We start from the raw sequence: 12,621 nt of genomic DNA on the forward strand, positions 1-12,621 counted from the left end.
TTTGAGAAAAAGTCTGGTTTTCAACAGGGCTCTCATGGAGTCTGAATGTCTGCTCATAAAGCACCAGGCAACCTGAAACTTGAGCAGCTCACTTAACTGGGCCCTTTAAGCTGAACTATAAAGTGGGCATTACCAAAATTACTCCATAATTACACATTTTTTTTAATGGACCTGGAAACAGAGCCTGAAATCATAAGCAATTTTTACTAACAGGTTATTCACACAATCAAAATACCTGCTTCTGCCACATGATTGGCCCTTAACATTTATCTATTGCTTCTTTGAAATTTTTCTATGAAAAATTGAGAAAAAAAAATCAAACTTGCTTTCCAGATAACTTGTCTTCTCAAGTACCCAACTACTTAGAAGAAATAACTTTTATAAAGTGGAATCGTCTGTTGAATTACCACTACTACTTCAGCTAAGATTTCTGATCAAATCTAAAAATAATACTACTTCAGCTAACAAGCTATTCTCCATTATCCAATTATTATCTCTAATTATAAGACCAGCACATAATGTTGCTATATAACCAGAATATACTTTTTAGAGGAACAAGAAGTAAAGATATGGGTGGTATCTCCCATTTATTCCAAAAGACTCATTTAAAAATATCAGATTCCTATGTCTAGTGCTCTAGACATTTTAGGACTCATTGGAGAAATATTCCTACCAAGAGACATAATGTATTTCTGTTGAATTAAAAGCAGCAACTAAAATGTGTACTAATTTAATTTTTAAAGATTTTATTTATTTATTTGAGAGAAAGAGTGACAGAGCATGAGTGGGGGTGATGGGCAGAGGGAGAAGCAGACTCTCTGCTGAGACAGAGCCTGATCCAGGACCCTCAGATCATGACCTGTGCTAAATGCAGATGCTTAACTGACTGAGCCACGCAGGCACTCCTAAAATGTGTACTAATTTTAGATTCCAAATGTCCCTAGGTGAAGAAGTGGATTATGAAATAGGTTGAGATAATTAACTCTAAATATCAAGGGAAATAGAGAGGTTGCTATATGATGAAGGAGAAAAAATTCTGGATTCTTAAAGGTGATCTAAGTATTACATCTAATGGTAGTGGCTAGTAAACATGATATTGGACACATCGGACATTGGAAATTGATGGATACAAGAAGCTACCATGAGTGATTGAGACCAATCTTAGGAGCCTCAGAATGTCCCAGTAAACCTGGACAAAGTCAAGCCATAGATTTCTGATCAAATCTAAAAATAAAAATAAATGTAGTTAGTTATTTTCATTACTTATTGTATCATATATCCTCTTTCCTCTTCATTTTTTTCTCTATACATGTAGGCATAAGTGGTAGTTATATTTACCATTTATTCCACAGATGACAATAAATCAAAGGGTGCCTAATGCATTTACAGAGAAGCACATAGATATCATCCAAAAATTCTGACTTGATTCTGAACACAGGAAGTTGCAAAATATTTTTCATTTTTTAGGAAATGATTTTGTTTTGTCTTGTTTTTGTTTTTTTGACAGTCCCAAGAATAATTACTGGGTGTCAGGAACAGAAATATATGCTTCAGGGACACCTGGGTGGCTCAGTGGGTTAAAGCCTCTGCCTTCAGCTCAGGTCATGATCCCAGGATCGGGCTCTCTGTTTAACAGGGAGCCTGCTTCCTTCTCTCTCTCTCTCTGCCTCCTTCTCTGCCTACTTGTGATCTCTGCCTGTCAAATAAATAAATAAAATCTTAAAAAAATATATATATATTATATATATATTATATATATATATATGCTTCAGAATGGGCATGTTGGGATGGGCTCTCAAAGTGTTGAACTATACTGAATTTAAAAAAAACTAGTCTGCCTGGTGCTAATTTCCCTTTCCTAAATATATTTTCATTACATTTGTTTGTTTGTTTATTGAGTAAGCCCCACCCTGAACATGGAGCTTGAACACACAACCCCAAAATCACATGCTCTACTGACTTAGCCAGCCAGGCACCCCTTTTACTTTTATTTAAATAAACTTTTTCCTTTCTCATAGTTTTATATTACAGAAAAATTACAAAGATAGTACTTTGAGTTCCTACATACCCCTTACTAAGTTTCCCATGCTGTTAACACTTTACATTACTATGGAATATTTGTCACAGCAAAGGAAGCAAAGAATGGTATACTACTACTAACTAAACTCCACACTTAATTCAGATTTCACAAACATTTTTTCCTCTAATGTCCTTTCATTGTCTCCGGATTCTGTCCAGGACACAGCATTAATTCTCATGTCTTCCAGGCATCTTTTGACTCAGTGTCTCAGACTTTTCCTGTTTTGGATGGTCTTGTGTTTTGAAGGGCTCTGGTGAGGTATTGTACAGAATGTCCTTAAATTTGGCTTTGTTTGATCCTTTTATCCTGGTTAAACTGAGTGTGGGTTTTGAGAAAAATCAGAGATAAAGAGACCTTTTCATCACATGACATCAGCAAGTTCATATGACCAACATGACTTATCATTGATGATATAAACTATGGTCATCTGGCTGAGGTAGTGTTTTCTAGGTTTCTCTATTACCTCTCATTATACCTTCCATAAAAATCTTCTTTACAAATAGTTCACTAAGATCATTTCATACTCAAGGGGTTAAGTTCTACTTTCTTGAGGTTGAAAGGTATCTACATAAATTATTCAGAATTCTTCTGTACAGAAAATGTGTCTCCCCTCTCTGTTTATTTATTTCTTAAATAATTATGTATTATGGACTTGATATTTATTTTATACTTTGAGTTACAATACAATACTATGTTCTTTATTTTTTGCTTAAATTTTTCCACGTTGGGTCATTTAGAGGTCTTTCCAAATGATTCCTGTGTCCTTTTAAAACGTCCCATGTTTTTCTTTGTGTACTAAGGATCCCCCCTTACTTTCTGTTACTGTAAGATTCTGCAGGATCATCTTGGATGTCTTTTGCCCAACCCTAGAACCAGCCATTTGTGCAGTGATTCCTGTTTCTTTTTGCTAAATAATGTAATTAGAAACCAGAATTTCTAGATGTATCATTTGCTACTGAGGTGTCACTGCTTCTAGACTCTCTCAACAAACAACTACAGACACACACACAAGCACACACAAAGACAGGAGCATGTTTACATACAAATTATTATTGTTTCTGCATCTACTCATCTGCATCAATACTATCTAAAGACTGGGTGTAGTGCATAAATGAAACTTGAAACAATAAAAAAATAAAATTTAAAAGAAAAAAATAAATATATATGATACAAGACCAAAAAAATAAGTAAATTGAAATAAAAATATAAATAAATAAATAAATAAATAAATAAATAAATAAGAGTTCATACTGATGGCCCAACTCTAATTTTATGCCACATGATTTTCAATACTGAGAAACGTGATGGTCTCCACCATTTTCCACGCATTTACTTTATTTTCTTTAAGTTAATTTTTTTCACTGTTCCAAGATTCATTGTTTATGCACCACACCCAGTGCTCCATGCAATACGTTCCCTCCTTAATACCCACTACCAGGCTCACCCAACCTCCAAGCCATCCCCCTGCCAAAACCCTCAGTTTGTTTTTCAGAGTTCACAGTCTCTCATGCTCTGCCATGAATTTAGTTTAATTTATTCCAGCCCAATATGCACCAACTCAATTTTCAAGATTGTAACCCTATCTCTCTATTAGAAATGACATTACCAACAAGACTGCCTTCTGTATTTATTCTTATATTTTCCAGCCAAAAAGCTGCTTTCTAAAGTTACTTAGACCAGCAACTTTATCCTCACCTCATCATTAAAATTATGTCATATATTTGTAATGCAGTATGATTCTTTAATCACAGTCTATAATTCATCATGGATCCCTTGGCCTCCTAAATTTTTAAAATTTGTATGTGTGAATATTCATTATTTGTGTCACAAAGGTTAATGGGCTTTGAGAAATGCATATTGCCCTGTATCCACCACAGTAGCACTATTAAGATTAGTTCCACCACTGACTATCCCTTGGATTTTTATGTGAATGTAAATTTTCAAATCAGCTAGGAGCACTGAGGATTATATGCAAACAATGAATCATGGAGCAACACACATCAAAAACTAGTCATGTGGGCACCTGGGTGGCTCAGTGGGTTAAGCCTCTGCCTTCGGCCCAGGTCATGATCCCAGAGTCCTGGGATCGAGCCCCGCATCGGGCTCTCTGCTCAGCGGGGAGCCTGCCTCCCCCTCCCTCTCTGCCTGCCTCTCTGCCTACTTCTGATCTCTGTCTGTCAAATAAATAAATTAAAAAAAAAAAAAAAAACTAGTCATGTACAGTGATGGAAAAAACATAATAAATTAAAAACATAAAGGGGGAAAGCAATTATTATTTTAAGATATAACTTTAAGATACAACTTTCTTCTCAATAGGAAATTAATGTATGCATTAATTAATTAGAATCTTCCTAAATTTGTTATTAATATTTGAAATGGTTAGCAAATTTTGGTTTATACCTTCTGTTTTTATGTAGTGAATTTTATAACCTTGAGTTATCCCCTTCATTATGAAAGAGTGATATTGTGCCATACATTTATGAGTTGTGTCTTTTAATGTATGTAGTACTTTTATGGAAATGAATAAAAACAAACATTGTGTCAATCTTTGTCCATGACCATATTTCTGTTGATCATGTGTCCTACACAACCAGTGAAATATATTTACATTAAATATGTTTACCTATGCATAATTTTAGGAAGATTGAACTTTCTTTTTGACCTGACAATTAACCATATAGTGGACGTGTGAACAAGTAAGTAACTGCAAAAAGTAACTTTGAAGTAACTGCAAAAAGCTAATGAATCAGAGGGAGCACAATAATTATCAATAATTATTTACATCATCACTTCTCACTCATTACTACCATGTCATAATGGATTACAACAAAATGGTCTTTAGAGTACAAAATACTCTTTCAAAGTTTGTTTTCCTTCTGAATTTGAGAAATTCAGTGGGGAAAAACAGTACCAAAAATATTATCAAAGTTGGACGGTCATGAAATGGATATTTAGCATAGATGTTTTGAGATAAGATTGGAATCTTAACATTTTAGTTTCTGAGAAAAAAATAAATTGTGCCAAGTTTATGGATGGTGCTTCATGTATAGTTATGAGCACTGGCAGGAAATGGACTGCTATAGCAGCATTCTAGTCCAACACAGATTTACTTCCTAATGACACTTGTAAGGAAAATATTCTTAATGGACATAATCTCAAACTGCACACTTGTTCTCTTTTCTGAAATACAGTCTGGAACACACATTTGCACTGATTTAGGGCCAGTGGGCTAGCCGTTTACTTGGGTAACTAGGAACTTGAGAGCAACAAGATTGAAGGATTACTGACATGATGTTCTGTTTGTAGATGGAATTCCCCAAGTGATAAAAGGAATTGAGAATATTGACTTCCCACATGAATACTTGGTAATTCCTATCAGATATGGACCAGTTATCAGTAATCTGGTGAAGGCAATGATCCATTATCTTTCATATTCTTTGCCGTCTACTTCATTGCTCATTCTTTGGATTCTCATCAATAATATAGCCATGGTAGAAAAGGTAGAACTCAACAGCATGGATTGCTAAACATGCCTGACCTAGAAATTACCCATGGTAAGTGCACAATTTTCTTATGATGGTTATCAAAAATATTTGGAAAGGGGCACCTGGGTGGCTCAGTGAGTTAAGCCTCTGCCTTTGGTTCAGGTCATGATCTCAGGGTCCTGGGATCAAGCTCTGCATTGGGCTCTCTGCTCAGTGTGGAGCCTTCTTTCTCCCCCCCCAACCCTCTGCATAGTTGTGATCTAAAAAAAAAAAAAAAAAAAACAAAACGAGAACATATGGGGATATGTTATAAAAAATATATGGAGAAAAACAAAATGTCCATTGCTGGATGAATGGATAAAGAAAATGTGGCAGGCTCCTGGGTGGCTCAGTGGGTTAAGCCGCTGCCTTCGGCTCAGGTCATGATCTCAGGGTCCTGGGATCGAGTCCCGCATCGGGCTCTCTGCTCAGCAGGGAGCCTGCTTCCTCCTCTCTCTCTCTGCCTGCGTCTCTGCCTACTTGCGATCTCTCTCTGTCAAACAAATAAATAAATAAAATCTTTAAAAAAAAAAAAAAAAAAGAAAATGTGGCATATGCATACAATGGAACATTATTTGGCATTAAAAAGGAAGGAAATTCTGCCACAGTGACAATGTGAATGAAACTGGAGGACATTGTGCTAAGGGGAAAATGACAATCAAAGCAAATACACCATGATTCCTGTTATATAAGGTATCTCAAGAAGTTAAGCTCATAGAAGCAGAGAGTAGAATGATGATTTCTTGGGGCTGAGGGGATGAGAAATGAGGAACTGCTGTTGAAATGGTTTCAACTTAAATTATGCAAGAAGAAACAGTTCCAGAGATCTGTTGTGTAACATTGTACATGTTGTTACAATACTGTGTTGCACACTTAGAAATTTCTTAAAAGGGTAGATCTCATGGTAAATATTCTTACTACAACAAGAAATGTAAATAAATTCTTGGGCTACCAGCCAGCTGTCATGCTTCCATTTGATTACATTGGTTTTTCCATCAAGAAGAAGCATTGATTCACCCAGGCTCTACTCTAGGTGTTATTTTGCCCATTTTGCTCAATTGCTTCTGTTAACATGACTATATTGGGATTTAACAAATGCCTTATTCACTATTATGCCATTTTGCAGTAGAGCTTTGGTGTAATACACTCACTTTGCAAGAACAGAAGTAAGGCAATGCACTCATTCCCATGGAATTCAGTGGAATCATCAGGCACCACATAGAAGAGAATCAAGGGAACTAGTGGAATGGTGGAATCACTTACAAAGACTCAGTCATTAGAACAACTGCTATTAGCCCCTTACAAAATTGGGTTATTGTTTCAAGGATATGGTCTATGCTCTGCATTAGCAAACAATGTATGAGGCTATTTCTTTCATAATCAGACTGTTGGCCCAAGTACCTTGGGTCAAAATGGGAATGCCAGTGACCAACCTAATACCTGCTAACCCACCCTCTTTCCCCCATTGCTGTTCCTATGTCATTAGACTTTTCTGAATTAGTATACTTATTACTCAATGGAAGGATATTTTATGGGGGGACACAGCAATTAGTCCTATCTCCTGGGTATTCATTTCCAACAGGTAAACAAAATGCTTTGTATTCTTTTGGGTAACTGATAGTGATTAGCAGAAGATATTAATAGAAAGGAGAGGGAGAGGTATATAGAAGTAACCCAGGGAATTTTCCAGAATGCCTTGTAACACCATCGTGTCTGCCAGTAAATGTTAATCAAGTATAGCAAGTCAACATGGCAAGACCATAAGGGCCCAGATCCTTCATCAGTGGAGTTTGAATGACACCACCAGGTAAGTAGATTCTGGATTCCGAATTTATTTTTGAGACCAAGGTGCATATGGAAAGAAATGATCAAATGTTGCCCTTGACCAGTGCACATGTGAGGACGTAGGAGCTACCATTACTTTAATTTAATTTTTATTATATACAAATGGGATTTTTTGGACTGATACTGTACATTTAAAGAATAATTGAAGTTTATACAGTGACTGTTGGGAAATTACTTACTTAATATATGACACCTGGACAAAACTTTCAAGCAAATATAATTATAAGGTGAATTTAACTGTAAATCCAATGAATCAATATTTAACCTCTACTTAAGGAATTAGAAGGCATTTGGTGGGCTTATTTATCCCACATCATCCCCATGCCATTGTACTTCTAATTATCAATTATCAGTGACAAAATAGAGCTAAGGAATAAATATAGAGAGTTTTAAGTGAAAATGAATGAACTTCATGACTAGGAGAAACATTTCTTTAAAAATATATTTCATGACATAGTATTTTCTTTCATAACGATGTGAGTTAGCCTACCACAAGTTTTGCTGTTATGATGTAATGATAAATTGAAATGCTTCTTTTTCAGTGAAGAAATTAGGAATGAAAGATCCTTTTGGTCCCCCCCAAAGGATTCACACAAGAAGAGAAAAAATGAACTGTTGTTATATATTTTGACTCCTACCAAGTTTAAGCTCTTCTTTTTCCTTTCTTTTCTTCCCTTTATTCCCTTTCTTCCTTTCCTTCCTTTCTTTTTCTTTCCTCTTTTTTTTCCTTTCCTTTTTCCCCTCCTCTCCTCTCTTCTTTTGTTCTCTCCCCACCCTCCAAATCTAGCGATTCTGTGGTCCTCATGGATCTTGACTCCCGAGCCTGAGTATCTTAGTAATTATGCTTCCTTCTCTCCCAGGGGGACTATCTCTCAGAAGGTAAGAGAAACCCCAGTGCTGTAATTATTTGAAAAAGTTACATCGTTATGGTAAAATCAAAGCCAGTAGAGATAACTGCTGCTGACATTCTGGTGGATGATCAGAGATTCTGCATGACTCATGACCTCTACTTACATATCCAAGACAATCTACTTTGCTTCTTTAAAAGTATTCAGCATCCAAGAATGCAGGACAGAGTATCCTGCGGATTGACTCCTCAGGTTCACTTTGTGTAATTGTAGAATATAATTCCTGGAACTGTTTCAGTATTAGCAAAGCATCATTTGGAAAATTCACCTTGTGTCTCTTCCACAAAGGACTATAGCATTTTTCAGGAAATCGACTACCTAAAGAAAGTACAGTTTTTAATTAGAGCAACAAGGGAAATTAGCTCAATTTCTCTATGGGAAGAAGTAAAATTGGGATGATAAACATGGGTTTGGAAGTTTTTTTGGAGGGGGAGGGATTCATTTTATTTGACATAGAGGATATTTAGAAACTGTGGCATTGTCATTAATTAACTTTATGTTTATTCTTTCTAGAATTAAGACAATAACAAGAATTAAAGACCAGGATTCTGCTGCTTCCTTTTAAGCAACAAAGGTGAGAATAAATCTTAAAACATGTGAGTTTTGACAAGTGATAAGTAATAAACTGACTAACTGACTACTTGTTTATTGGCTCCTCTAGGAAAGAATCTCTTTGCTAGGTATAAACATTTTGGGGCATAAACTTACTAACATTAAAACAAGTTTGATAGGAATACATCTGGATAATTAAAATGATCTACAATCTTACCCTGGGAGAGATTAGAAGAAAATAAATAGTCTATATTGAAGAAATATTTCATGACAACTTCAGGCTCTCTTTTCACGTTTTAAGTAAGTATTTTATGCCTTTGTTTTTTAATCTTTAGCATTTTCCTTGATTCCTTTCCTCAACTTAGGATGGTTTATCAAAAAATAATACCCAAAACATATTAATAATTTTTAACTTAATCAGTGCTGATTATTTTGGTATGCATTGTTGACTGAGCACAGAAAAATATGATAAAATAGTAATAGCTAGTATCTGTCAGGTGCTTATTCTGTCAGGAAGGGTTCTATATCTAAGTATCCTTAGGAAAATGTTGGGAGTTATAGTGTTTTCATCCCTGGTTTATGTGAGGACACCATGGTATAGTCACTTGCCAGAAGTTATGGCAATAACTTAATTGCCATGAGTAGATTATATAGAGGATATAAGCAAGTTACATAAGTCACTTATTCCAAGGTCCCAGTTAGTAAATGTGAGAAGCAGCCTTGGACGTTCTTTCCCGCACTTAAACCTAAACCCATGTTAACCATCTGAGTATTTCAATGTCTTCAAGGTTTTCTGATTTTGCATTCTCAATTGTCATTCAACATTTATCTGTGTAATAGATATTGATTAATTGAAATCTGCCAGACACAGAACATTGTGCATACATGCATGAGGACAAATTGAAGTTTTGATCTTAAGGAAGAACTTATTAATATTCAATATGAATATTAAAATATGGTGATAATAGCTGCTGTCCTTAGGAACATGATATATGCAGATGTGTTTAAACCGAGGTTGAAAGATTGGAGAATTTACTTTGCAGACAAGAAAATTTAATAATTTCAAAGTATAAATAGTGATAAATCAGGTAAAGGAACTGCAATAGATTATTATAAAAGGCGGTAATTTGCAGTGATTAAGGATGCATGGATTCTGCAGCCTGGGTTTTTGACTACAAATGTCACGTCTGACTCTAACAGGTGGCTCTCAACAACTTTACTTATCTTTATCTTTTTCCATGTGTAAACTAGAGAATAGGATAGTAATCACCTCATATTATTGTTGTATGGATTAAAATAAGTGGTCAAAATGCATTTAGAAGAGTGGCAGTTGTGTAAAAAGTGCTCCATTATTGTTTTATTATTGTTACTTAGGCAGAACCGTGCATAGAGGGCCCTGAGGAGACAGAAGGACTGACCATGTTGTTAACACAACCAGTTCAAATCCTTAGTTGAGCTGTCAAGTACATGAGGTATGATGGCTGTGAAAGTCATATCCCAGGTAAATAAGAATACAATCAGCAATCCCTCATGTATATTTTTGTTTGGTCTTTCTTTCTTTCTTTCTTCTTTGTTTTCCCTTCCTTCCTTCCTTTCCTTATTTCTTTCCTTCTTTCAGTATCATTTTCCAAAGTAACTCTTCCATCTAAACTACCTGTAGGTCTTCTTTTAAAAAGAAAAAAAAAAAAAAAACATGGATTGCATGAATCACTGGGTGTGGTGAAAAAATAATGAATACTGTCTTTCTGAAAATAAATAAATTGAAAAAATTTAAAAAAAAGAATCAGAAAAACAAAACAAAACAACAACAACAACAACAACAACAACAACAACAACAAAACAAATAAATAAAGGAGCATGTGATAGCTCTTACCTTGTATAAAGTAATGCCTAATTGTAATGGCAAATGTGTTTCTTTGAGCCAATGTGTGTGATGGCCAAGGTTTGTTATCAGAAGAACCCTCTTCAGTTTTGAAGGGGCAGGGGTTGGGAGGTTGGGGGAGCCAGGTGGTGGGTATTATGGAGGGCACATACTGCATGGAGTACTGGGTGTGGTACATAAACAATGAATTCTGTTACACTGAAAAGAAATAATTTTTTTTTTTAAAAGAAAAAAAAAAAACAAACTCTGAGCTGCAGGCTGAAGAAATGCAGGGAAATATCATGGTGAAGGGGCTGCGGAGGCCCACCTGGGAAAGAAATACTAGTATTTGAGTCCTAGTAACATTTGTGTTTTTTTGTGCAGAACCATGATCTTAGTGAGTAAATAACTTACAACAGAATTCAGAATTTCCATTGCCCACAAAAAATAATTGTACCTCTTATGTCATTTTTAAATTTGATCACTTTCTTTATATCTGCTGCTTTGTAATGTAAAGACCCAAAGTTATGTTTTCTAACTATATTATTCTATTAAATTATTTGTGCATTCTTCCAATTAACCTAATTTCTTCCAATTCCAACTAAATCATGATTCAGAGACATACACAGAAGTGATACTTGCATATGCATTTGGGTGGAAAGGAATTGCATTAGATATAGAGGAAAGAAATCTAATTCCACCACTTGTATGAAGAGGGACATAAAACTAACCTTTTGATTCACCATCAGTTGCAAAGGTTTAAATTTAATGGACAGTGATCTTTATAAAGTTAAAATGTATGATCACTATAGAAAAGGTTTTTAAGTCCTAAGTCTGTAATGATTATTTCTAGCTAGAACCAAGGAGTTCATTTGTTTATTTTCCCTTGTGTCTCTCAGCAGGGTTCTGCCATGGGTGACAGGGGAACAAGCAATCACTCAGCAGTGACTGACTTCATTCTCATAGGCTTCAGGGTCCTCCCAGAACTCCACATTCTCCTTTTCCTGCTCTTTCTGCTTGTGTATGCCATGATACTTCTAGGGAATGTGGGGGTGATGACCATTATTATGACTGATCCCTGGCTGAACACACCAATGTATTTCTTCCTAGGCAACCTCTCCTTCATTGACCTCTTCTATTCTTCTGTTATTGCACCCAAAGCTATGATCAACTTCTGGTCTGAGAGCAAGTCCATCTCCTTTGCCGGGTGTGTGACCCAGCTCTTTCTCTTTGCCTTGTTCATTGTGACTGAGGGATTTCTCCTGGCAGCCATGGCTTATGACCGCTTCATTGCCATCTGCAACCCACTCCTCTACTCTGTCCAGATGTCAACTCGTCTCTGCATTCAGTTGGTGGCTGGTTCCTATTTTTGTGGCTGCATCAGCTCAGTTCTTCAAACAGGCATGACATTTACTTTACCCTTTTGTGCTTCCCGGGCCTTTGACCACTTTTACTGTGATACTCGTTCACTTCAAAGGATATCTTGTTCTGACCTCTTCATCTATAGGATGGTTTCTTTCTCCATATATGGTATCATTATCATGCCTACCATCATAGTTATTATTATTTCTTATATGTATATTGTGTCCACAGTTCTGAAGATAAACTCCTCTGAGGGATGTAAGAAAGCCTTCTCCACTTGCAGCTCTCACTTAGGAGTCGTGGGTGTACTGTATGGTGCCGTCTTTTTTATATCTCACTCCAGACAGATTTCCTGAGCTGAGTAAAGTGGCCTCCTTATGTTACACTTTATTCACTCCCATGTTGAATCCTTTGATTTACTCCCTGAGAAACAAAGATGTCAAAGAAGTGCTAAAGAAACTTCTAGAGAAGAGAAATACAATTGTTTGA

At 35.9% G+C, this 12,621-nt stretch overlaps 1 pseudogene; it reads left to right on the plus strand.

The window, feature by feature from the left end:
* Positions 1-11,642: 11,642 nt before the first annotated feature.
* On the plus strand, positions 11,643-12,621 carry LOC131837898 (olfactory receptor 9K2-like; annotated as a pseudogene).

This window comes from Mustela lutreola, chromosome 8 (genome assembly GCF_030435805.1).
Source record: "Mustela lutreola isolate mMusLut2 chromosome 8, mMusLut2.pri, whole genome shotgun sequence".
Lineage (NCBI taxonomy): Eukaryota > Metazoa > Chordata > Mammalia > Carnivora > Mustelidae > Mustela > Mustela lutreola.